The 27,627-nt window shown below is 40.4% G+C and overlaps 1 protein-coding gene and 1 long non-coding RNA gene across 7 annotated transcripts in view; one reads left to right on the top strand and one right to left on the bottom strand.

Moving 5' to 3' along the window:
• EHBP1 (EH domain binding protein 1) overlaps positions 1–27,627 on the bottom strand; it is a 566,468-nt gene that overhangs the window by 385,754 nt on the left and 153,087 nt on the right. The window lies entirely within an intron of this gene.
• On the top strand, positions 1,951–27,627 carry LOC139185630 (uncharacterized). Its single transcript, XR_011569135.1, has 3 exons — positions 1,951–2,086; positions 11,646–11,789; positions 27,406–27,627. It is a non-coding gene; the product is annotated as an uncharacterized lncRNA (long non-coding RNA).

Below are 27,627 nucleotides of genomic sequence, written 5' to 3'. Positions count from 1 at the left end.
TGCATATATCTTTTCAAATTAGTGTTTTCTTTTTTTGGATATATAACCAAATTCTACAGGAGTAGGTTTGCTGGGTCATATGGTAGTTCTATTTTTAATTTTTTAAGAACTCTCCATACTGTTTTCCACAGTAGCTTCACCAATTTATATTCCCACCAACAGTGTACAAAGGTACCCCTTTCCCCACATTCTCACCAACACTGGTTACTATGGTCTTTTTGATGACAGCCATTCTGTTGGTGTGAGGTACTATCTCATTGGTTTTGATTTCCATTTCTCTGTTGACTAGCAATGTTGAGCACTTTTCACTTGGCTATTAGTCACCTGTATTTCTTCTTTGGAAAAGCGTCTATTCAGATCTTCTGCCCAATTTTTAATTAGGTTGCTTGTTTTATGTGTGTGTGTTAGGCAGTATGAGTTGTTTACGTATTTTGGATATTAACCCCTTACTGGTCATACCGATATGCCATATATGGGCCCTTTAAAATCATTTACTAAAGGCATTCTGTGTAGGCAGACAAGTTACAAAAAGATTTCTCTTCCCTGGCACTAGGGTTCATAGTCAGTGAAGGACAGCTGTGTCAGTAACTGTCTGCCCTGGCAGGGCACCTTGGCACAGTACATGAACCAGACTGCCCTATAGGGCACCCTTGGGACGTGACCACTTTGAATAACTCCTTCCTCATCCATGCCCAAGCCACAGGTGTCTGATAAGATACTGCAGGCATCATTTCCTCAGTACCAGAAATCTCTCTAATTTCTGCCTCCCGGGCTTCCTTCACATATTCACTCTCTTTTGGTCTCTGTATTTCTTTCCATCCTATTAAAAGAAGCCCAAGTTCATCCCTCTCTTCCCAGTGGTTCTCAGACTTTTTTGATTGAGGCCCATGTGGGTGGGGTAATAGGCTCTAAGACTCATGTACTCCAGTCTTTCCTGCTTCTTAAAGAATTCCCTGATAGCAAAGAACTGTTGCTATGTAAGTATATTGTGTGCATATTGCGTGAATACCTGTTTTAGCTACATTGGTTTGGATGGTTCCCATGTGTACTACAATCCATATTTGTTTTAATGTTTTGTTATAGAAAACTTACACGTCATAAATTGAGTTAACCTCTAGAGATACCACTGTCTTACTGTAAGCGTTAATCAAATAATCTGTATCAAACAGATAATGATGGAGATAAATGAAGGGTAACATAATTAAAAACAAGGAATAGTAACCATTGAAAAGTACTGATGCGACAATACAGCACTGATACTAATAACAAAGCTATCTTCCTAAAAATTGAGGCTACTTCAACAATCTGTCCCTGAACCTTGATAGTAGGAGCTTTGCAAATATGGCCAAGTGTTGCCTGGCAACCAGGTGAATAGTAAGTTTTCACCTCAGTAAACTATAGTAATGTGCTAAAATTTTATTTATGAATACCAAATATGACTAACTCTTAACAACTCAACAGTTATTAATAGCCTTCAGACACACAAACACACACACACTCATACACACACTCACACACAAAATCTAGGGCATCAAGGGCCAGTTGCTAGTAAGATCCAAAGAAAAGACTTGTATTCTGGGATCAGTATGTGGGACATCAGGAGGATGCTTGCTGCCTACCAGGTGGCTATGCTCCATACCTTAAAATTCATCACTGCATAGGTGGTTGACTTGGCTTTTTGACTCAGCTTCTCAAGATGTTGGATCACATTTCCTGTTTCATCCTTTGTTGCTACAGGCACATCCTGACCTTGTACCCTAGCCAGCTCCACAATGCTCCCTGGCTGGACCTCCAAACCCCTAGTCTCTCACTGGAGTCCCTCTCTGGGAAGGAGAATCAGATCTTACCCAGTAACTGGGCAGACTCCCAGTTACCCCCTTGCAGTATCTATGATGGCATAATGGGGGGCTTTGAACATGAAAAATGGTGAAGGGGAGTCAGAAGTTCTGGGCACAGGCCACCTCTTTCTTGGCAGTTATTTAACAGCATGTGAGTTACCTCACTTCTCAGCTTAGATTTCTCCCCTACAAAATGGAAATAATAATATCAACCTCATAGATTTCTTGTGAAGATCTAATGGAATGATGTAAGTGATAAAACACGATAAAGTATGAATGTGTTTATAAAAGTAATACCTGTTATTGTTGCAGAGAGGTAATATGCATGAAAACATCTAGACTATTCTATTCATAAACTATAACTGACGTTAGGGTGCCATGATGTATTAGACAAACAACATAGCCTGTCAAAGGCAAGGGCCTCACAGATGGAAGAGACTACTGAGGAGTACGAATTCCTGATTCCACAATTCTGAAACAGGTTATGAGAAGTATTTATCTCAATGGGTCTTAATCTCTCCTTCCTCCTCCCTTTATTTCCCCCTTCTCAAGGCTTGGAGAGCAGGACTTAATTCAGAGTAATTCCAAACACTAGAAATGAAGGTTTTTTTCCCTCTATACCAGTCCCTGGGAGGACAGCAGGCTGAAGAATGCCAGGAATTCTTCCTCCGCCCAGTTAGGAATGTGTCCTGCTTGAGGCGCTTAGCAGGAATGTGAGGGCTGCCAGATAAGATCCAGAGTTGGTGGTTGTGGGGTTGTTGGAAGGGAGGGAGTTCTCCTGCAACACCAGGCCTTCTTCAAGAACCCACGGAGACTGCTCTCTGGGTGACAGCAGAGACCAGAGCTGATGTTGCAGGACTAACCTCTGCAGACAATGAGTGAAGAAGCAGCTTAGCCAGATGTTCAAAACAAAGACATAGCAGTGTTTTCTGTCTTTGGAGGAAGCACTTTGTGATCAACACAGACATGGGCTTGACTGCAGACTTACCAGTTAGCTGCATGACCTGGGTTAGGTACTCTGTGAGCTTGACATTCCCCATTTATAAAATGCAAAGAATACTACTACCTACATCTTACAGTTGTGAGGATTGAATAAAATAATGTATATTAAATACTTAGCATAGCAATCAATTTGGGCTATTGAGAAATAAAATATTTCTTGCCATATCAATAAATAAGGATGTCACAGTCATCAGTGACTGCAGCCTTCCAATGTGAGCTGGTGAGCCCTAAGGACACTCAGGAAGGAAAAGAACATCTGCTATCTAGCAGCATTAGGACTGCAGCCACTTCCTACTGGGAGCCCCAAGGGAGCTCAGGATGTTAAAAAAAAAAAAAAAAAACACCACAGGATACTGCCCCTGGATAGCTGAGAAGATGCTTATGAAAGGAATGGTTTCAATGAGCCCAGACTCTTAGTCTTCCCATTTGTAGAAAAGCACTAAATTCCTTAACTTGGGATGTCTGGCTTCCTTTAATCAATAATTTAATTATTTAATAATTTATTTAAATATTTTATTTAATAAATAATTTATTTAAATAATTAAATAATTAATCAATAATCTTTTGGTGTTCAGACTACTTGCCCTTTGTTGCAAAACTTCTCTTTAACCTGGTTCCTCCCCTCGCCTCCTTGGAGCAGTTACTTGAGCAGTTACTTGGAGCAGTTCTCTCAGGGTTACTTGAGATGCTGCCTCTTGGGCTGAAGTCCTAAAAATTCCCAACGAATAAAACGTAACTCTCAACATTAAGGTTGTGACTATTCTTCAACTTGACACTATAAAGCCTATTTTTAGATGACTAGCTTTTAAACAGTGTCAGTACCCTGCATTTATTCACTGTTACAATGTACAGTGCGTTTCATATTTGTTACCTCTTTGAATTGCATTAAGCCATAGTATGAACTTTATTTTGGGGGGCACCAAAATCACTGCAGATGGTGACTGCAGCCATGAAGTTAAAAGACTATGACAAACCTAGACAGCATATTAAAAAGCAGAGACATTACTTTGCCAACAAAGGTCCGTCTAGTCAAAGCTATGGTTTTTCCGGTAGTCATGTATGGGTGTGAGAGAGTTGAACTATAAAGAAAGCTGAGCGCCGAAGAACTGATGCTTTTGAACTGTGGTGTTGAAGAAGTCTCTTGACCGTCCCTTGGACTGTAAGGAGATCCAACCAGTCCATCCTCAAGGAAATCAGTCCTGAATATTTATTAGAAGGACTGATGCTGAAGTGAAAATTCCAATACTTTGACCACCTGATGCAAAGAACTGACTCATTTGAAAAGACCCTGATGCTGGGAAAGATTGAAGGCGGGAGGAGAAGGGGACGACAGAGGATGAGGTGGTTGGATGGCATCACTGACTCTATGGACGTGAGTGTGAGCAAACTCCAGGAGTTGGTGAAGGACAGGGAAGCCTGGCTTGCTGCAGTCCATGGGGTGGCAAAGAGTTGGACATGACTGAGCAACTGAACTAAACTGAACTGAATAGTATGAACTTGAGTATTCTTGGGATGACTGGTAGATACATACATCTTTTAAAGCAAGTAACAGAATGTCATCTTTGGTATTTATCACAGGCCTGGTCTTAGCTTTGTCCACAGCATACCCATATCCCAGTTATTCCAGTGAGCTTCCAGTCAGGAGAAGGCTGCCCCTGCCCTCCCTCTCCCCCTCCCCCTAACTCCAGAACACACTGATCTATTGGACCAAAGTAGCTGCTGCTCTCATCCAATTTCCAATGGGAGCCTAGAAGAAGCTATTGTTAGAGGTCAAAGAGAAGCTCAAAACCTTCAAGGATTCTATCAGGTAGAGCTGCCCCTGGGGCAGCCATACTGCATACTTGATCCCCATATACCTGGGTCTCAAAGTTTAACCTGTATTGGATAAGATCTGCCCTGCCCTACACCCCCAGCAGACTTCTCTTTGCCTTTTGCTTTGCTTCTGCCAGCCTTTCTGGCAGCTGTGTCAAGAAGGCAGGACTCCAGCCATCTTAGCCCTTGACTTATTCAGATAGAACTCCTGTAACAGCATGGTTATGCAAACTTACCCTGACCACCTTGGTGTTCCTGGAACCATGTCTCTGCTGCACTTTCCCAGATCCCTAATCTGATACCTACATTTACATTGGATCTATTACGTCCTCCCATAGACTTGATCTCGGGTTTTCAGTCCCCACCTGGCACAGTGGGGGTGAGGATGACAGCTCTGACCTATCTCCTAAAGCCTCCATGAGCTTCTTTACAGTCCTTTCTTCCCCAGGCTTGGTTCGCTTTAATATCAGCCATGTACTCTGGACACAGAATTCCATGTCTGTCCATCTGTCCTAAGCCACTTCAGTCATGTCCAACTCTTTGCGATCCTATGGATCATAGCTCACCAGCCTCCCCTGCTCATGGGATTCTCCAGGCAATACTGGAGCAGTTGCCATTTCCCTCTCCATCAGTCATGTACTCTGGACATAGAATCTCATGTCCAGAGGAGAGCAAATGTAACTCTCCACTACTTGCCTTAATGCTCCCAGGCTGGTTCCCGCAAAAGTCATCCACCTCTCACTCCATGAATCTCAGAGAAATTTCAGTCTTTATTGGCAGTAAATATTTTCTGGAAAAACACAAGATTATTGCTTTTATTGACCCTCTTGAATTTTTAAGGGCATGGCCTAAGGCAAGCCGAGACCACACTTTTCCGAACTGGCAAGCAGACTAGTGAGCAAGGACTAGGCAATGGCCTGTGAAAGGGACACAGGATGGGGTTTGGAGAAACTGCCCAGCATGAGACTTTGGACTTAGGGCGAGGTTCAAAGGCAGATTCTGAAAGATGTAGCCAGCTCTCTCATGGTTATGGCCTTTGTTGGTGCTAGATAGGAGATATGCCAAGGAATGATTAGATAGGTGGTAAGAGAACAGAGGGCTGCCTACGTGTGACCAGGCTCCAGGAGACTCATTTATGGGAGCGGGATCCAGGCCCAGGGAGAGATGGAAAACCAGGGCCCCGGGCTCTAGATATGGTTTGGAGCCATGTCAGGTATTCAACAACCTCTTTAAAATATCTTACAGCATCAGGCAAATGTGATGTAATACCAGCCTATATTTCTTCCCCAAACACCTTCTAGTAATTTGTCTACCTTGCCTTTCACTCATGACCATATTCATTCACTGCTTCTTCTAGACTATTCAAACACTCTAACTGCCTTCAATTTTGTCCAGTACTACCTTCCACTCCACTCTTATCTTTCACTTCTTATCTCGAGATATAATGTTTACCCAGGAATGTTTTATGTGTCCCCAAACTATTATATTGTTTTTCCCTCAAATATGCTGATCTTCCAGTCTTCCCCATCTCACATACTGGCACCAGCAACTGGTTTTCTCAAGTCAGAAACCTAAAGGAAATCATAAGCTCCCTTCACTTCTCCACCTAATATATGCATATGTCACACAGTGGCCATCCCATCTTTGTTCCGCCTTTGAATGGACTTTGGGCAGTGGTAACACCACGTGCTTACCAATATCAAATTCTTCTTTTCTGGGCATAAGAGAGACTACATTTCCATCCCAATTCTAGTTAAGTTTAGCCATGAAACCAGTTTGGTCCAGTGAAATGTGAATGAAAGTTCACATATTATTTCTGGGCTAAAGCGGGCAAAAAAGTCTTTCTCAATTCTCATTGCCTGAAATAGCTCTTGTTCTGATGTGTTGAATGGAGAGGTCTTGTGTTGAGGTGGTAGAGTCACCAAATCAAAGAAACCTGTGTGCCAGAGGCATGTTGGGAAGGCGGCTGCCTTGGAGAGAATCTTGAACCCACAGTAGATGCTGCATGATTGAGAAACAAACTTTTGCAGTAAGCCACTGAGATGTGGGGGTCAGAATCATCTAGCTCATCTAGGGTCATTTGTTAACTGTGGAATCATCTAGCTCAGAGGCTGGTGAGCTATGATCCATAGGATCACAAAGAGTTGGACATGACTGAAGTGGCTTAGGACAGATGGACAGACATGGAATTCTGTCTTAAATCATCTAACTGCGGAATCATCCTAGCTACAATTGCTAAGGTCCACTGATTTTACCACCTAGTGTTCCTCTCCCCTCCAGTCCCTCTGTTGCTCTAGCTCAGGACCTCAACATTGCCCACCAGGACTATTGGAACAGCTTTAAAATATTCTCTGTGCCTCCAGTTTGGCAACTCTCAGACTCATCCTCCAAACAGACACCAGTGATCTTTATGTAACTCAAATCCCACCATGTATTTTGGGTTACTCTATTTTATTGGCTTCCCATCACTGATATAACAGGTATGTCATGTTATAACATGGCCTGCTCCCTATGTGCAGGCATGATAAGTTACCTCAGTCATGTCTGATTCTTTGTACCCTATGGACTGTAGCCCACCAGGCTCCTCTGTCCATGGGATTCTCCAGGCAAGAATACTGGAGTGGGTTGCCATGTCCTCCTCCAGAGGATCTTCGCAATCCAGGGACTGAATACACATTCCTTATGTCTTCTGCATTGGCAGGCAGGTTCTTTACCACTTGCGCCACCTGCGAAACCCTGGTCTGCTCCCTACCCAGCCTCGTTTCCTACTCCTTTTTCCTTACATTTTATTTTATTTTGCCATGCTAAAAGCTCTAGTCTTTTTTTTTTTTAATTCTTTTTTTAATTTATTTATTATAATTCGAGGCTAATTACTTTACAGTATTGTAGTGGTTTTTGCCATACATTCACATGAATCAGCCATGGGTATACATGTTTCCCCCATCCTGAACCCCTCACCCACCTTCCTCCCCATCTCATCCCTCTGGGTCATCCCAGTGCACCAGCCCTGAGCACCTTGACTTATGCATCAAACCTGGACTGGCAATCTGTTTCACATATGATAATATACATGTTTCATTGCTATTCTCTCAGATCATCCCATCCTTGCCCTCTCCCACAGAGTCCAATAGACTGTTCTATACATCTGTGTCTCTTTTGCTGACCTGCATATAGGGTTATTGTTACCATCTTTCTAAATTCCATATATATGCATTAGTATACTGTATTGGTGTTTTTCTTTCTGGCTTACTTCACTCTGTATAATAGGCTCCAGTTTCATCCACCTCATTAGAACTGATTCAAATGTATTCCTTTTAATGGCTGAGTAATATTCCATTGTGTATATGTACCACAGCTTTCTTAACCATTCGTCTGCTGCTTCCATGTCCTAGCTATTATAAACAGTGCTACAATGAACATTGGGATACATGTGTCTCTTTCAATTCTGGTTTCCTCGGTGCGTATGCCCAGCAGTGGGATTGCTGGGTCATATGGCAGTTCTATTTCCAGTTTTTTAAGGATCTCCATACTGTTCTCCATAGTGGCTGTACTAGTTTGCATTCCCACCAACAGTGTAAGAGGGTTCCTTTTTATCCACACCCTCTCCAGCATTTATTATTTGTAGATTTTTGGATAGCAGCCATTCTGACCTGCGTGAGCTGGTACCTCATTATGGTTTTGATTTGCATTTCTCTGATAATGAGTGATGTTGAGCATCTTTTCATGTGTTTGTTAGCCATCTGTATGTCTTCCTTGGAGAAATGTCTGTTTAGTTCTTTGGCCCATTTTTTGATTGGGTTGTGTATTTTTCTGGAGTTGAGCTGCAGGAGTTGCTTGTATATTTTTGAGATTAATTCTTTGTCAGTTGCTTCATTTGCTATTTTCTCCCATTCTGAAGGCTGTCTTTTCACCTTGCTTATAGTTTCCTTCATCCTTACATTTTATAACCAGCAGTACTTAAACATTTGTGATTTCCAAAATAATCCATGCTTTTTCATGCTTCCATGCCCTTGCTTATGCCATTTCATTTATCAGAGGCATCTTTATACACCGTTCATCCACTTCTTTGCCTGGCTAATTGCTTATTCTTAAGACTAGCTTCAGCAATATGTGAACTGTGAACTTCCTGATGTTCAAGCTGGTTTTAGAAAAGGCAGAGGAACCAGAGACCAAATTGCCAACATCTGCTGGATCATGGAAAAAGCAAGAGAGTTCCAGAAAAACATCTATTTCTGCTTTATTGACTATGCCAAAGCCTTTGACTGTGTGCATCACAATAAACTGGAAAATTCTGAAAGAGATGGGAATACCAGAACACCTGATCTGCCTCTTGAGAAATTTGTATGCAGGTCAGGAAGCAACAGTTAGAACTGGACATGGAACAACAGACTGGTTCCAAATAGGAAAAGGAGTTCGTCAAGGCTGTATATTGTCACCCTGTTTATTTAACTTCTATGCAGAGTACATCATGAGAAACGCTGGACTGGAAGAAACACAAGCTGGAATCAAGATTGCCGAGAGAAATATCAATAACCTCAGATATGCAGATGACACCACCCTTATGGCAGAAAATGAAGAGGACCTAAAAAGCCTCTTGATGAAAGTGCAAGTGGAGAGTGAAAAAGTTGGCTTAAAGCTCAACATTCAGAAAACGAAGATCATGGCATCTGGTCCCACCACTTCATGGGAAATAGACGGGGAAACAGTGGAAACAGTGTCAGACTTTATTTTTCTGGGTTCCAAAGTCACTACAGATGGTGACTGCAGCCATGAAATTAAAAGACGCTTACTCCTTGGAAGGAAAGTTATGACCAACTTAGATAGCATATTCAAAAGCAGAGACACTGCTTTGCCAACAAAGGACCGTCTAGTCAAGGCTAAGATTTTTCCTGTAGTCATGTATGGATGTGAGAGTTGGACTGTGAAGAAGGCTGAGCGCCGAAGAATTGATGCTTTTGAACTGTGGTGTTGGCGAAGACTCTTGAGAGTCCCTTGGACTGCAAGGAGATCCAAACAGTCCATTCTGAAGGAGATCAGCCCTGGGATTTCTTTGGAAGGAATGATGCTAAAGCTGAAACTCCAGTACTTTGACCACCTCATGCGAAGAGTTGACTCATTGGAAAAGACTCTGATGCTGGGAGGGATTGGGGGCAGGAGGAGAAGGGGAAAACAGCGGATGAGATGGCTGGATGGCATCACTGACTCAATGGACGTGAGTCTGAGTGAACTCCAGGAGTTGGTGATGGACAGGGAGGCCTGGTGTGCTGCGATTCATGGGGTCACAAAGAGTCGGACACGACTGAGCGACTGATCTGATCTGATCTGAAGACTAGCTTCTCACTACCTTTTCTGGGAAGACTTCCTGTTGGATTTAACACCCCTCCTCTGTACTCCTTTCAGCATCATCCACATCTACAAACCACCAATTACATTATATTGTGACCCTTGATGGATCTCTCTTCCCTCGAGAGTAAAAGTTTGACTGGATGGATGCCTATCAGTAAATGCTCAGTTATAAGGAAATATTGAGGTAAGAAGATTAAGTGGTGATGTAAACGCTCAGTTCTCATTCTTGGATACAGGATTCCAGAATGATGGGCTGTGAATTCGACATGAGTGTTCAGTCTCAGAGATCAATCACTCTAGTGGATATCCAGGTCTGGCAGGAGTAGGGGGCGGAGGTCTGACTTCATGGCAGAATTAACCAATTTTTGGCCTGTGCCAGGGATTACTGACTTTCTGCCCTAGATGAGATTGGCTCAAGAACCAGAGGGACATTGCATTGAATGGGCACCATGAAGAGACACAACTTTGAGAATCTTGGTAAGGGGGAGGAGAGGAAAGAAGATGGCATCTGACATAATCTTGTAAAATCATTACCATTCTCAGTATATTGGGCTTAGGGAGCAAGCACACGGTTTGACGTTTTTGAATGACTACAATCATAAATGCACTAACTCTTGCTAGTTGTGATAGCTGTATTCTACTAAGTTGCAGGAAACACGTTAGCGATCAATACATAACCTTGTTTTACCTGTTTCTGTTTAAAGACACCTTATTTACTTATTTAATAAATATTATGGATTCATTAACATTGAACTCTTGACCAGCAACACTATAACTTAAACCTGAACAAAGCTTACCTAACACACATATTTTGTCTATAAGGTGCTTCCTGTGCTTAGGAAGACTAGAAAACACGTCAGCACTACACTAGGGAATTATTTTACACAATGAAATCACCTAAAAAAGCACAAAAATTTGATAAAAGGGCACTAAGAAGACCACCAAAAGGACCAAAAAAATTTGCTTACAGTGTGAGAGCTGACAAAATAAGGCAGCATTTTCCCTTGTTTGTCCTCAAGTAGGAATGCATATGTCAGAGGACTCAAATTTTTCACTGCTCTGCCCATATCCACAATGATGATGAAAGTGCTGTGAGTATTGGTTTTGGAGTTACAAGTAAATTTCAGCAAGTAGGCAAATTTGCAAATATTGACTCTACAAATAATGAGAATCCACTACAGCTACAATTTACTGAACACCTACCACATAGCTTTGAACTAGGAGCTTCATAGATACACATATCGTCAAGTTTATCAACTCTTCACTATTCAAATGAGATGGCTCAGAGTTAACACTGGTGGATATATCCTTAGATCCAAAGACTATCACCACTAGAAAAAGTAGGACTTTATTAAGAGACTAATACCATACAATTTTCACACCAAGCCTAAGCACACATGTATTGGGCTGGAAACTTATGGGGTTGGGCTTCTGCTCCTGTTGGAAACCTCTGACTCAATAGTCTGGGCTCTTATAGAAAACTAAGAATGTATTGCACACTCAGCAACAAGGCTACAGAGAAGCTTTCTTATAGGGAACATGCCCCGCAGTTAAGAGTACAATGATCAATGATCTTTCCAAGCAATATGATGAGAAGCCAAAAATGGTCAAGTAAACACATTCAAAGAAAAAAAATATGTCTTTCAGGGCATTGACGGACTCAGTGGGGATCCAAGAAGTTAGCAAGCTTTAGAATGTACCATCTGAAACATCATGACTTGTGAAGTGATAATGCTGTCCACTCATCTGTGCATTCATAGTCTTCCCATCTGCTGCTTGCCTTCCATTCAGGTCAGTCTGGACTCTGTTTCTAACTGCATGGTGCTCATTATGCCTCTTCATCTTTACTCTTATCACTATGTCATTCTCTTCCCAAGCAAATTAACCTTGACTGGCAAGTCTCAACATGTCTGCCACTAACCTCTCTTGGATCTCCTCAGCCCTCTGGGCCTTTTTTTGCCTTGGAAGGATATGGATCACCCAAAATCTAGCTCACTTTTCACCTCAACTGTAAAAGTGAAATAATAATGGACACTGGTTAGGACTTAGCCGGATAGAATGTGAATGTGCGTAGCATAGACCTGGCACAAGGGAAATGCTCTACAACTTTAGTGTTTCTGAATCTGAATGTTTTTCACTTTGGTTCATATGAATTCACTTTTATTATCCCTTCTGAGGCAGATTTTATGAAGAAAAGGATAACATCACAAGAGAAAAGGCAACAACAAGAAAGTACATGCTAGGGGATGGATTTCCAAATATTGAATTTTATGGACCAGTGCAAATTCGCAAAACTCAGCAGTGGCCACAGGACTGGAAAAGGTCCATTTTCATTCCAATCCCAAAGAAGGGCAATGCCAAAGAATGTTCAAACTCCACACAAACATACTCATCTCACAAGCTAGCAAATTAATGCTCAAAATTCTCCAAGCTAGGCTTCAACAGTATGTGAACTGAGAACTTTCAGATGTTCAAACTGGAATTAGAAAGGGCAGAGGAACCAGAGCTCAAAATGCCAACATCCATTGGATCACAGAAAAAGCAAGAGAATTCCAGAAACACATCTACTTCTGCCTCATGGACTATATTAAAGTCTTTGACTGTGTTGATCACAACAAACTGTGGAAAATTCTTCAAGAGGTGGGAATACCAGACCATCTTACCTTTCTTCTGAGAAACCTATATGAAGGTCAAGAAGAAACAATTAGAACCAGACATGGAACAATGGACTGGTTCCAAATTGGGAAGGAGTATGTCAAGGTTGTATATTGTCACCTTGCTTATTTAACTTATATGCAGAGTACATCATTTGAAATGCCAGGCTGGATGATGCTCAAGCTGGAATCAAGATTGTCAGGAGAAGTATCAATAACCTTAGATATCCAGATGACACCATTCTTATGGCAGAAAGCAAAGAGGAACTAAAGAGCCTCTTAATGAAAGTGAAAACGGAGAGTGAAAAATCTGACTTAAAACTCAACATTCAAAAAACAAAGATCATAGCATCTGGTCCCATCACTTCATGGCAAATAGATGGGGAAACAATGGAAATAGTGACAGACTTTATTTTCTTGGGCTCCAAAATCACTGCAGATGGTGACTGTAGCCATGAAATTAAAAGATGCTTGCTCCTTGGAAGAAAAGCTATGACTTTTTCTACATGGTGGGCTTCTGTGGTAAACATGACATGGAAGTTTTCTGTATTCAGACAGCTCATTGTGTTTTTGTGGGTTTTTTGTTTTTTTTTTTTCCATCAGAAAACAGATCTGGGAAAACTCATGACCAACCAGTACCAATCCAGTCACTGTACCATAGGTTAGCTTTTAAGAGCTATGGCACATGAATATTTAGTCACTGGTGTAAGGTCTAATCTGTGCTTGTAAACTCTGAAGGAAGAAATAGAAGGGTGTCACATTTTACAGAGGTTGGGAATATAGAAGCAGAAGAACAGAAATAGTTCCCCTGAGCAAGCACCTTCTGGCTATAGGGCAGTGAGTGAGCCAGTTTGAGAACTGGATCCCAGGCTGGTTATTCTTAGTGAGTATAAGCCTTTCATAAAAAATCCTTCTAGAGGTCATCATTTTTGACAATGAAGATCAATGATATTTAGCCCCAAGAGACCTGAAATACAGGGCACAAGTGATTTGAAGCAGTTGTCTAAGTGTGGAGATAAACCTTGAGGAAAGAGAGGGGGGTGAAAACCTGGCTACACTTGGGGAGTTGCTCTGTTTCTCACCAAGATTCAAAAGAAAAGAGCTGAGTGTTGTGAAATAGGAGCTTTCAAAAGTGCTATAGAAAACTTTTAGCACTGTTAAACACTTGGAGCACTCAGCCAACAAAAATAAAACATTTGCTCTTATTCTGAAATCCCAAACTAAACTCAGGTCAGAGTAACAGTTGTGTTTCATTTTTAGCATGCCTTAGTGAGAAATTGAGGAAAATCCCCAGGGACCGATAAGTCCTCTGTAACATGTTGAATTGTTAGATTGGATATATATATACACACACACATACATATACATGTGTGTGTATATATATATATATATATACATATATATATACACATGCACACACATATACACTCACATTTATATGTATATGCACTATACAATCGAACTAGTCAATCATAAAGGAAATCAAACCTGAATATTCATTAGAAGGACTGATGCTGAAGCTGAATGAAGCTCCAATACTTTGGTCACCTGATGCGAAAAGCTGACTCATTAGAAAAGACCCTGATGCTGGGAAAGATTGAAGGCAGAGGAGAAGGGGTTGACAGAGGATGAGATGGTTGGATGGCATCACTGACTCAATGGACATGAGCTTGAGCAAGCTTCAAGAGATGGTGAAGGACAGGGAAGCCTGGTGTGCTGCAGTCCATGGGGTCTCAAAGAGTCGGGCATGTCTGTGCAACTGAACAACAACAACACTATACTACATATATATAGTATATCTATATAATATAATCTATATAATATAGTATCTTCCTAAAAGTCACAATTAAGGAAATGTAGCACCTAACATAAACTATTAACTTGTTACAATACAATAGATCAAGAGTCTCATATGATAATCTCTAATGTCCTGGCCTAAAAGAGATAGAATTGAACAAAGATGCATTCTATATTCCAGAGGAACTCTTCAGAGTTCAAATAAGTGTTTTACTGAAAACAACACTGCATCTTCCAGGGCCTCTCTCTTGAGAGCTCTTTGCCCCAGCAGCATCACATTGCAAGGATGAGGGGAGAGGCGTGTGAGTGTCAGCTTCCTAAACAAAGTGGGAATAAGACTGAAAAGAAAATGATCAAGAAATCATAAGCAGAAGGTTCTTGTCACAGCATTTTAGGATTAAAAATACAAAGATTTACTAAAATTAGCCACAATGTAAAACCCCAAAGTAGAAAGATTTAACTAAGGCAGATGACCTCTGTGCTTTAGACAACTTTATCAACTTTGCTATAAACCATAGCAAGCAAATTAATTATTCCCAGATGCTGGGGATGAAGAATGCTTGCTGAATTGTTTTGCTTCTCAAACTCTTCAGTATAAACACACACTCACAGGATTGCATTCCCTTTTTTGGCTCCCAACATGCAAGTAATTATACACTGTGCAGGATAATAGTGGATGGGCTCTCCTTTGAATACCAAGCAAGTTCTGGGTTCTGTCAGCCTGTTGGATACCATGACCGCAAACATTTTTCTCTGACAGTCTTTAGTAAAAACCTGTAAACAAATCATTTCAAATTTATAAAAAAAAAATTCAACAAGAGCAGAAGACTCATTTCAAAATTATTTCAAACTCCTTAAGAGCTAGAGAGGGCAAAGTTCATGTCAAATATAGTACAGCTCTTGTCTTGCATCATGAACAGTTTTCTCTGCAATCCCTGTGAGAGGGGGTCAGAAACCACATTAGTAGTTTTTACATTTTTATATTCTTCCCATTTTGCCAATGTGTAAACAAAGGGGAAAAAACAGGTTTTGAACCAACTGTGAATTAAGAATATGTTTAGGATTAAAACATAGATTCTCTGAACATGGCCAGAATAATGTAGCCTTCGGTCATTTTCCTATTCCAGATCCATATTTTCATAAGGCAGATGAAATGTACTTGGTGTTGGGTGAATCATGGAGGGTTTTTTGGGCTACCTCGGTGTTAATACTTCTTGGAGTAAATAAATTCAGGGGATTTGTTTGGGATCTTTATATAATGAGGCAAAGGGGTGTGTGTGTGTGTGTGTGTGTGTGTGTACGTAAATGTTGTGGTGGGAAGATAAGGAAGACACAGGGAAAACTTCAGGAACTGTTAAAGAAAAAAACATTTTGTACAGAAGGAAAGAAAAGTTCTATAGTCCTGCCAGCTATGACACAAATGAGGGAAAGTTCAAGGAAAGTTGATATTTAAAAATAAATAAAAGGAAATTCGGTGAGAAAACAATATTCAGGTCAGGTCGGAGCCTAGAGAAAAATGCTCATTCAGATCTGGGCTATCATCCTGCTTTTTCTGAAGTGAGCAGCTGCTGGTTATTGAAACCAGCCCACATGGTTGGGTCCCTGCCGCCATGGCAACACTCCTGTGTCTGTGCTGGACTGGCTGAGGCACAATGGGGTGGTTCCAGAAACATTCTGGTTACTGTTTAGGGAGGTTCTTTTCTTTTAATTTATTGATTTTTAAATTGAAGAATAATTGCTTTACAGAATTTTGTTGTTTTTCATCAAACCTCAACATGAGTAAGCCATAGGTGTATATATATCCCCTCCTTTTTGATATGGAGGTTTCTTTGTTTTTTATATACATTGGGCAATTTTGATTTGAGGGGGTTGTGGTTGGATATTGAAAACTTTTCCTACCTATAATCTGATTTAAAGGGCAGATTTTCATGCACATAGTAGCATGGAAGGAAAGCATCAAGGTGTTCAACAGGCAAATAACTCTTTTCCAGTCTCATTTAAAATTCTCTTTTTCAAGTCTCTAGTAAGCCCTGGGCATTTGTACCTTGTCCCTTGTATTGTAACTTCAGGATGTTTTTGAAATAATGCTTCAGATTGCTTTTTGTATTTGTAGTTAATAATAACACATGGTCCTAAAAGGAAAAATTGTCATAGTCTTATGAATTGAAAAAGCTAGCTAATAATTAATTGAAGGCATTGAAATTAAAGATACAGCCCATAGATTATATATCACATATGCAGAGCCTCAGTAATTGGCACATTATTGGCACAGTAAGTACTGAACTCACCATCCTAGTTTCATTGGTACCACAACTAACAAATTTATCTACCAGCTAAGTGTAAAGAAAATTGCAACACAATAACCTCATAATGTAGCACAGTAACAGCATAGACATTAGAGTCGAACTATCTGAGTTCCAATCTTGTCACTTGTTTGCTAGGTGGTCTTGGACAAGTTATCTAAATTCTTCATGACTCTATTTCCTCATCTGTAAATGAGGATAAGAGCAACCTATCTGGTAAAGATTCTTAAAGGTATTAAGTGAGTTAACATTTGTAAAGTGCTTAGAAACTGTGTTTGGTTAATGTAGAAGTCCTTAGAAGATAGATACATGGATAGATAAGAATTTTAAAGGACCTCTTTTTTTTAAGACTCTGGGAACATTGCCTTTGAAATTTAAGACAACATAGTATATTTGTGTACCTATGTTTCCTCTCAGGAAATATTAGACTTCTTATTTAGTGTCTATGGCTTATAATTAAGAGCCATGTTTAAGGCTCCTTGACCCTAACAAAGCAGCTCCTCTGTGAACTTGGTCAATTTGTGTGTGTTGGGGGAAGTGTTTTGAAAAAATACGTACTGGAGCTTCTTATTCATTTGGACCCCTTCAAGTGCTTAAATGTTTGTTAAAAGCACAAGGCACAGCTTTTGCTAAACTGAGCAAGTGTCAGATGCAGCCATCAGTGAAAAATCTATCCCAGTACCCATTCACTCTAGCAGCAGCCAAGGAGTCTCAGCCTCTTGGAGATGGAAAACCCAGTGCCTTTTCACCTACCTAACAGAGTGAGATGCATCATTTCATCTTTCACATTATTTATTTTTGACAAATAAAAATTGCATATATTTAAGGTGCATGCATATATGATTTCTTATTAACTGTGAAACTGCATTATCTTCCACAATGGATACAGCCTAAGACTGGTCTTATTGTATGATTCTGTTCTTTTGTTTTTACCAATACTTCCTTCACTTTCTTTTAAGTGAAAGAGGAATATGCAAAGTACTTTTATAAATATTGCTGGAATATTTGAATGCTTCTCCACAAAACTATGCTATTCCACCATTCAAAGGATTTATAACTTTTTGGAATCTAGTGTATCTGAGGCTAAAAGGTTAACAGTTTAGCCAGTGTTCTCAAATTAAGTCACATGTCTTCAGTTCTAAGAACAGGGATCAAAAGTCACCCTGGGACCTCAAAGAAAGAAATCAACATCTATTTTAGTTTGTCAAATGGAAATCCTATTTTCATACAACAAAGGGGTTTTTCCCCTTTCTTTACAACTATTCAAAGTGGGGTTATGTATCTGGGGAGGTAGGTATGCTTTAGAGCAGGACTGAATGCTGAAAGGACTAAGATTGAAATATACAAAGAAAAAACTCATTTAAAAAATCAAGGTCTCCCCGTAACACATATCCTGTTTTCTAAGAAAACAAATGTACTACCAGATCCAGTAAAACTCTCTTCGGAAAATTTTTAAGAGGCCAGAAGCAAAATTAGAGAAAGGCAGTATTTCTATAGTTAAAGGAAACAGAAGATGTCACCTAGAAGAAACTCAGACTGAGCTGAAGCTCTGACAGCCTGAAAAGATACAGAATTGAGCAAATTGACTTCATTTCAAGAGGTTCAAATGGAAACTTGAAAAAAAGTGGTCTCCTTTTTCTATATTCTACTCCAAGAATTGAAGTGGTCTTATATAAGAATGTTGACACTAGCATTTAGCTGTACTTAAAAGAGAAGGGAAGCTATGAGGTCCAGGGAAAGCTGCCCTGGAATAACTGTTAGGAGACAAGGGCTCTAGTTTCACTTTGGTCACTTGTCAATGTATGGCAGGTTACTCTCCCTCTCTGAGTTATTAATAACCATGGTGATGGTGGTAGTAGTAGAATCAGTAGCAGCAGCAGTAGTAGTAATATTAGCAGTAGCAATAGCAGTAGTAGCAGCACAACAGTAGAAGAAGCAGTAGCAGTAACAGTAGCAGTAGTAACAGTAGTGGCCACAGCGGTAGTAGCAGCAGTAGCAGTAATAGTAGTAGCATAGCAGCAGCAGAGGCTGCAACAGCAGTAGCAATAGTAGCAAGTAGCAGCAGCAGTAGCAATAGCAGCAGTAGTAACAGTTTCTATTTATTGAGGGTCTACCATCATGTACTTGGCTAGAAACCATACAAACATTCTTTCCATTTAAACTCCATGGTGAGCTTCCACTATAGGTATCATTACCCCCATTAATTAATAAGGAAACTGAGGACCAGAGAGGTTAAGAGATTTGGTTAAAGTCACTTTGTTAATTAGTGAAAAAATCTGGATTTTGAATCTGCAAGGAGCGTATTCCAAAGGCTTGCCCTTCTCTGGGGGAAAATATGGTATGGAGCAGAGCTTCTCAAACTTCACTGTGCTTATGAACCATTTGGAGATGGTATAAAAATAGAGATTCCAATGCAATCAGCCTGCTGTGATGTCTGAGATCCTGCATTTTCTAACTCCCTCCCAGGTGATGCTGCTGATTCTAAGACACACACTTTGACTTACGTGCAAACAGACAGTGGAAAGAAAGTATACTTTCCAGTCTGAATGCATGGCCTTAGTTTACTCATCTGTAGCACTAATGGGTTTGATAAAATGAGTTTCAAGGTGCATTCCAGCTCTGGAATCCCAGTATTCACTGTGTACTACAGTATTAAGAAACCAGATCACATAGGAATGATTCTTAGCCACATGAATTTTTAAACTGGTTTCAGATGAGATTCTGGCTGTGATTTATGTATCTTTCTGCAGCATCTCTGACAGGTAGGATCAGACTCACTCAAATTACATTATTGTTAAGCTTTAGGCTAAGCTAAATCTTACTGAAAGAGTTCAAAGCACTTCTTTCCATAAGCATCTTTAAAGATTATAAATGTAAAAATAGTTTCTTATGAGAAGCTTAGATGGCAGGGTTTTTCTTTTTAATAACAGAAATGAGAAGTCTCCAAAACCATAATGGTAGCACAATCCATAAAAATATGTTAATGCTTCATCTTAAAGTCTTACAGAAATTGAGGTTTTCTGAGTTAACAAAATAGACTTCATCACAGATGGTATGAATGATAAAAGGAAACAGAACACTAGTGTAGAAGACTAAAAACACTGCTCTTAGCTGAGATGCTGAAAGCCTTTAAGGAAATCTTTCTACATATTGCTTTGCTAAGTGTCGAAGGACAAATGATTTTGATTGGCAAGGGCACTTCAAATGTTTTAGGCAAAGCTTGGGGCCAGAGAATGTGCAAGTTTTATGAAGAGGCCATTTCTAATTAAAACAAATGCCCTTATTAAGATGATTTTCTCCTCATCTTGTGCCTAAGACAGGACGGTGGCACCAAGGAAATTGGTTTTTGCTCTCTTCCAAGAGCTACAGTCTACATCACCAAGTAAGATGCCATGAGCTCTTTTTCCTGAATTCAAATAAGGGTAGCTGTAGGAACAGAACACAGTCTGCAGTCTTTGCTTCTCTGAGCAAAAAAGAATCTCCCAATGGTGAGGACCATTAGAAGCCAGATTTGGAGTCCTTTATATCAAAGGTTTTAGAAATCAGACATAAATACACATCCGTCTGGAGGGGCCTAAGTATATTTGGGTCTAAAGGAATCTGATCAGGGGAGATTTGATGTCATGGTGTTTTTTATGGTCCTCAAGTGTGGCCTATATTTCTTTAGCCAACTCTCAATTACCCATGGCAGTGATAGTCAAGCTTTTTAAAGAGGTAGAGCCACTCTTTTCTAAATGATTTCTCATGAAGAATCCCCAAATGTGAAATAGATAAACCCAGAGCTACTCCATTTAAAGTTTGGGAAGAAGGGTTACCCTCAGACTCTGCAATAGCCACCACAGCTTAGGTTCTAGCTATCTATCCCTGCTTAACAAACCATTCCAGAACTTAGTGGTTCAAATATCATTTTCTCTCATCATTCTGTGGGTTGACAACATCGTCCAGGAAGTTCTTTCCTGGGGACTGTCATGCAGTTATAGTCACACAGTCTTCTGAAGGCTCTGCTGCACTGGATGCCCAAGAGAACACCTTTACTTCCACATATAGAGTTACAGTGTCCCTTGATTTTCTCTGTCTCCACATAGCATCCCATCCTCCAGGGCCTTTCAGTGGTAGCTTGGAATTCTCATTGGGTTTAATTCAGTTCAGTTCAGTTGCTGAGTCATGTCCAACTCTTTGAGACCCCATGAACCACAGCACACCAAGCCTCCCTGTCCATAACCAACTCCTGGACTTGCTCAAACTCATGTCCATTGAGTCAGTGATGCCACCCAACCATCTCATCCTCTGTCATCCCCTTCTCCTCCTGCCCTCAATCTTTCCCAGCATCGGGGTCCTTTCAAATGAGTCAGCTCTTGGCATCAGGTGGCCAAAGTATTGAAGTTTCAGCTTCAACATCAGTCCTTGCAATGAATACCCAGGACTGATCTCCTTTAGAATGGACTGGTTGGATCTCCTTGCAGTCCAAGGGACTCTCAAGAGTCTTCTCCAACACTACAGTTCAAAGGCATCAATTCTTTGGTGCTCAGCTTTCTTTATACTCCAACTCTCACATCCATACATGACCACTGGAAAAATAATAGCCTACCTTTGTTGGCAAAGTAATGTCTCTGCTTTTAATATGCTATCTAGGTTGGTCATAACTTTCTTTCCAAGGAGTAAGCATCTTTTAATTTCATGGCTACAGTCACCATCTGCAGTGATTGGGAGCCCCCCAAAATAAAGTCAGCCACTGTTTCCCCATCTATTTGCCATGAAGTGATGAGACAGGATGCCATGATCTTAGTTTTCTGAATGTTGAGATTTAAGCCAACTTTTTCACTCTCCACTTTCACTTTCATCAAGAGGATCTTTAGTTCTTCTTCACTTTCTGCCATAAGGGTGGTGTCATCTGCATATTTGAGGTTATTGATATTTCTCCCAGCAATCTTGATTCCAACTTGTGCTTCATCCAGTCAGGCATTTAAAATGATATAAGTACTCTGCATATAAGTTAAATAAGCAGGGTGACAATATACAGCCTTGATGTACTCCTCTCCCTATTTGGAACCAGTCTGTTGTTCCCTATCCAGTTCTAACTGTTGCTTCCTGACCTGTATACAGGTTTCTAAAGAGGCAGGTCAGGTGGTCTGGTATTCCCATCTCTTTCAGAATTTTCCACAGTTTATTGTGATCCACACAGTCAAAGGCTTTGGCGTAGAATACACAGAAGAACTGTACAAAAAGATCTTCATGACCCAGATAATCATGATGGTGTGATCACTCACCTAGAGCCAGACATCCTGGAATGTGAAGTCAAGTGGGTCTTAGGAAGCATCACTACAAACAAAGCTAGTGGAGGTGATGGAATTCCAGTTGAGCTATTTCAAATCATAAAAGATGATGCTGTGAAAGTTCTGCACTCAATTTTGGAAGCAAATTTGGAGAACTGCCAGCATATTTGGAAGACTCAGTAGTGGCCACCAAAAGGTCAGTTTTCATTCCAATCCCAAAGAAAGGCAATGCCAAAAAATGCTCAAACTACCACACAATTGCACTCATCTCACACACCAGTAAAGTAATGCTCAAAATTCTCCAAGCCAGGCTTCAGCAATACGTGAACTGTGAACTTCCTGATGTTCAAGCTGGTTTTAGAGAAGGCAGAGGAACCAGAGATCAAATTGCCAACATCTGCTGGATCATCAAAAAAGCAAGAGAGTTCCATAAAAACATCTATTTCTGCTTTATTGACTATGCCAAAGCCTCTGGCTGTGTGGATCACAATAAACTGGAAAATTCTCATTAGGTGGTTTCTAGGTAATCATACTTCTTACATAGCAGCTAGTTTCTGAGAAGCAGGAATTAAACTGCCAGGCCAGTTAGTGGCTAAGCCCAGAACTGGCACATCATCACATCCAAATCGATTCTGTATTCTGTATTCTACTGCCAAAGCAATCCAAGGGACTCTCCAGATTCAGGAGGGTAGAGGAATAGCGACCTCTCCATGGGAAAGTAGCAATGCCACATGGTAGAAGAGCACATGGTTTGGGAGATACTGTTGCAGTCGTCTTTGGAATATGCCATCTGCCATAGTTGAAATGCACTCTGGTAATAATCTGAGATTGTATGGAGAATCAAAATTTTAAAATAGTCTTAGGTATTCTTAAAAATCCCTGCTTCTTAGAGATTTTCATTGTGATCTGTACAAAAATTGAAACTAGTAAGTTTGGTTTTATTTCTGGATCTTCTTTACTGGTGGGCTTATTAATGTTACACTCTACTGGAAAGTATTATGAGTCGCTACTTGGGGGAAGGATGTGGAAAAGAGAAGGTAAGGATATGAACAGCATCAAAACATTACCAACTCTCCCCTTCCCTCTTTTCCACATCACAGAAAGTGAATAGGACAGATATAATGTGGCCCTAGAAGACTCAAGTTAGAGAGAGACAGACAGACAGAAACTGCAATAACAGCCATTTCTGCTAACTAGTAAAGTGGTCAACCAGCATTTTGCAGAGCATTTTGAAAGCAAGTCTTCTATAGAAAACTACTGGTAAAAACTGCCCTTTGAGGAATGCATACACAAAGCCTCTAAGCCTGCCAGTAGAAATAAGAGTCCTGAAAGAGAAAAATCCCAACCTAGGAAGCTGAGGCAAGAGGATTTCTAAAACCTAGAAGAATCAGAATAGTCCTTTGGCCACACTAATTAGGGATTTCCTCACTTACTTAGTGAAAAAGGCCAACAGACAGCAGAATCCACAATAAAAGATATATTAAATACAAAATATCCTTTACTGTGTATGTGTGTTAATCGCCCAGTTGCGTTTGACGCATTGCAACCCCGTGGACTGTAGCCCGCCAGGCTCCTCTGTCCATGGGATTCTCCAGGCAAGAATATTGGAGTGGTTTGCCATTCCCTTCTCCAGGGGATCTTCCCAACCCAAGGATCAAATCCAGGTCTCCCACACTGCAGGCAGATTCTTTCCCATCTGAGCCAAATTCAGTTACATATGATAGCATATTTAAAAGTTAAAATTCTCATTTCAGAATAAAGATTTAGTTTTCTCAGCAAATCCACTGGTTGCCTTTATAAATTCCAAAACTAAAGAGCCCTTACAGTTCAAGTTATTCATAACCTCCATTGAAGGCATACTAACTGAGTATTATGGTCAAAATTCTTGTGTCCAGAATGGATAAAATCCTTCACAACTCTTCCTTCCAAGATTGATCTGTATCTGGATCCACCACATGGTTTAATTAACATATCCATGAGGATAATGGAGAAAGAGTCCAGCATGGTCTGATAGTCAGTTTGGGCTCTATGAATTGACCTCTCTACCCCACTGGAATAACTAATTTGAGCATATCTGAAGGCCAAGTATGATCAGAAAGACAGGTTTAATATACTTTATTACCTACCAATAAGATCTCCTAGAAACTGCTCAATTTATTATTGGCAAAATCTGCTATTACCAGAGAAGGATCTTCAGAGAATGGTTCTCAAAAAGATGAAGTCTAGTCAGTTTTCATGAGATTACATTGTAAGGTTGCCTATATCCTAAGTGTTCAAAAACAACTCCAGTGGGCATGACATATCATGCAGACTTGTGTGTGTGTGTGTGCAGGTTATGGTTGGTAGTGAGGAATTGGTGAGGAGAGAATCAGTGATTTCTAAGAGAAGACAGAAGAAAACTGTTGAGCTTTGAAAAATAATCCTATGAGTACTTTTGCATTTTTTTGAATTTCTGGTATATAGGAGTTTTACGCATAAAACTTACTTTGGAATATGATAGTAGTTTTCTATGTTCAGTTTATTGCAACATGACTCTTCATGGCCAGTCCTCTGCCTCCTGTCCAGTTTTTTTTTTCTTCTCACTAAATTCCACCTTACCAATCCCTACTCCATGTTAAAGGTAAATGGAATGATATTCACTTTCTCAAATATGTCACACTCTGTCCCAGTTCCATGTCTCTGTGTCTTAAGTGCCCTTCCTTGCTTTGACCACCAGGCAAATATCTACTCATCTTTTAAGAGTCAGTTCAAATATCACCTCCCCTGTTCAGCCTTTCCTCACCTTGAAACTTATTCCTAATCCTTGCCAGGGACAATTGACCATTCCCTCCTTGGTAATCTGTATAAATCTGAATGTATTTCTATAGTAAAGTTACGTAACTTATTGCCTCTTTTTAATTAAATGTCTATTTCCTTTCCTCCCACCAAGAAGTAAGCCTCCAGAGGGCAGCTGCATGTATTCTTTCAGAGACCTAGGACTTCAGCTTTTCAATTAACTGGGTAAAATTTCTCAACTCCTTCCAATAAATTCCACTCATGTTCAAGTTAGTGGAAGTCAATTTCTATTTTGTATAACTACAGAACACTAATGGTTACAGAAATATACTGAAACCGAACCAACTGTCTGAATAGAAAGGTCTCAAAAATCTTAGAGCACAGAGAAAAGAAATCCAAAAAATCAGACGTTGGCAGGGTCTGTCCAGTGTTCTTCAGCGGAGGGTGTGCCCTCTATGAGAACTCACTCAGTCTGGTGACTAGAAAGGTGTTCTCTACTGTGGGTGGAGGACAATTCTACAAACCTCTTCATGGCCGGGAGGATATTCCTAGACTTTCTGCTACTTTTTTTCTCTGATTCCACACTATCAGCTAACCTTATAATCACAAATTCAATTCCCAGGGTATTATGAGATCAGGAAGGAAGTAACATTAGTCATTGGAAAAGAATATCCCCACTGTAAACATGTTCATAACATCTGTAAGTGAATTACGTTGTACAGCAGTCCCTTCACAGTTTGGACAGTCTCAATGAGTCTGACAAACATCAGAGTCCTAGCAAAGTTGTTTCTCAACCTGTAAGACTAAGACTGGCCTGAGGTGGCCTCACCAAGGTAGTGTCACCCTCTGAGGCTCCACTGTTTCTCCAGATTATATTCCTCTTTCCTACCACTTTTTCTTATTTCACTACAATTTTCAATAATACATTAGTGGTGGGTAAATCTCTGAGGCCCACATTCTTTTCAATCTAATTAATTGATTCTAACCATCAGCTATAATTAGAAAGGCAAGTGCATCAATATTTGAATGGATAAAGATGTATATATACACAATAGATTACTGCTGCTGCTGCTGCTAAGTCACTTCAGTCGTGTCCGACTCTGTGCGACCCCAGAGACAGCAGCCCACCAGGCTCCCCCGTCCCTGGGATTCTCCAGGCAAGAACATTGGAGTGGCTTGCCATTTCCTTCTCCAATGCATGAAAGTGAAAAGTCAAAGTGAAGTCACTTAGTCGTGTCTGACTCCTAGTGACCCCATGGCCCGCAGCCTACCAGGATTTTCCAAGCAAGAGTCCTGGAGTGGGGTGCCATTGCTTTCTCCTAATAGATTACTACTCAGCCACAAAAAATGAAATCGTGCCATTTGCAACAACATGGATGAACCTAGAGATTTTTGTACTCAGTGAAGTCATAAAGAGAAAGACAAATACCATTTGATATCACTTATTTGTGGAATCTAAAGTATGACACAAACGAACTTATTCATGAAACAGAAACAGACTCTCAGACATAGAAAGCAAATTTATGGTTATCAAAGAGGAAAGGGGGTAGAGGAGTGATAAATTAGGACTTTGGGATTAACAGATACAAGCTCCTATATAGAAAATAGATAAACAACAAGGTCCTACTGTGTAGCATTGGGAACCATATTCAACATCCTATAATAAACCATAATGCAAAGAATAGGAAAAAGTTCAGTTCAGTTCAGTTCAGTCTCTCAGTCGTGTCCAACTCTTTGTGACCCCATGAATTGCAGCATGCCAGGGAGGTCTGCGAGGCCTCCCTGTCCATCACCAACTCCCAGAGTTCACTCAAACTCATGTCCATCGAGTCGGTGATGCCATCCAGCCATCTCACCCTCTGTCGTCCCCTTCTCCTCTTGCCCCCAATCCCTCTGAGCATCAGGGTCTTTTCCAATGAGTCAACTCTTTGCATGAGGTGGCCAAAGTATTGGAGTTTCATAAACACACACATATATATGTGTGAATCATTTTGCTGTACACCAGAAACTAACACAACATTGCAAATCAACTATACTTCAATTAAAAAAAAAGCCAAGTGAGCAAGGTTTGGTTCTATCTCTGTATAATAAAAGGGTTTGTTGAGAAAACTGACCATGGAAACCAATAGTTTCTTTGTTTTTTTTCTGTGAAATATAAGAATGGTGTTGGCATGAGCAACACCGCCCATGTGCAATGCCTGGCTTCACCTCTGAAATCCCACTCCTGCCTTTTCTCTCAAGAAAACATATTGAAATATAAATGTGTGACCATGATATTATTGTGATAACCTTAAGTCTTCCTCCAATTCAGTTCAGTTCAGTCGCTCAGTCATGTTCGAGTCTTTGCGACCCCATGGACTGCAGCCTGCCAGGCCTCCCTGTCCATCACCAACTCCCGGAGTTCCTTGGTTTATTTTTAAAAGTCAGTCATTTGCAAACTTTCATATTTTTACTATTATTGGTATTAGGTTGCTTCTGACATAACACAGTGTCCTGTTGAGACCTGTTGATTTAAATATTTAAGGGAGAATATTTCATTAAGTTGTTTAGAAAACTTGTCTAGTGTTTGTAGTATTAACATGCCAACTTTACTCTTTCTTTTCAGTTGTAAGAGGAAGAACAGAACCATGATTCAGTAGTACTGAGAGCCTGGACTGAAGTAACTATATATATGGGAAACCAAGCCAAGTGAGCAAGGTTTGCTCACTTCATTATCTAGAAGTTGTTTGTCTTGTGTCCCCCTCACAAATGCAGGCTGACCTTCCTAATCTGGTCAAATAAACAATATTTTACTGAGTACTGAAAGTTTTGAGAAAGTTCAAGTCAC

Source organism: Bos indicus, chromosome 11, assembly GCF_029378745.1.
Source record: "Bos indicus isolate NIAB-ARS_2022 breed Sahiwal x Tharparkar chromosome 11, NIAB-ARS_B.indTharparkar_mat_pri_1.0, whole genome shotgun sequence".
NCBI lineage: Eukaryota > Metazoa > Chordata > Mammalia > Artiodactyla > Bovidae > Bos > Bos indicus.
The sequence above is the reverse complement of the archived record's forward strand: the minus strand, read 5'-3'. Positions and strand labels throughout refer to the sequence as shown.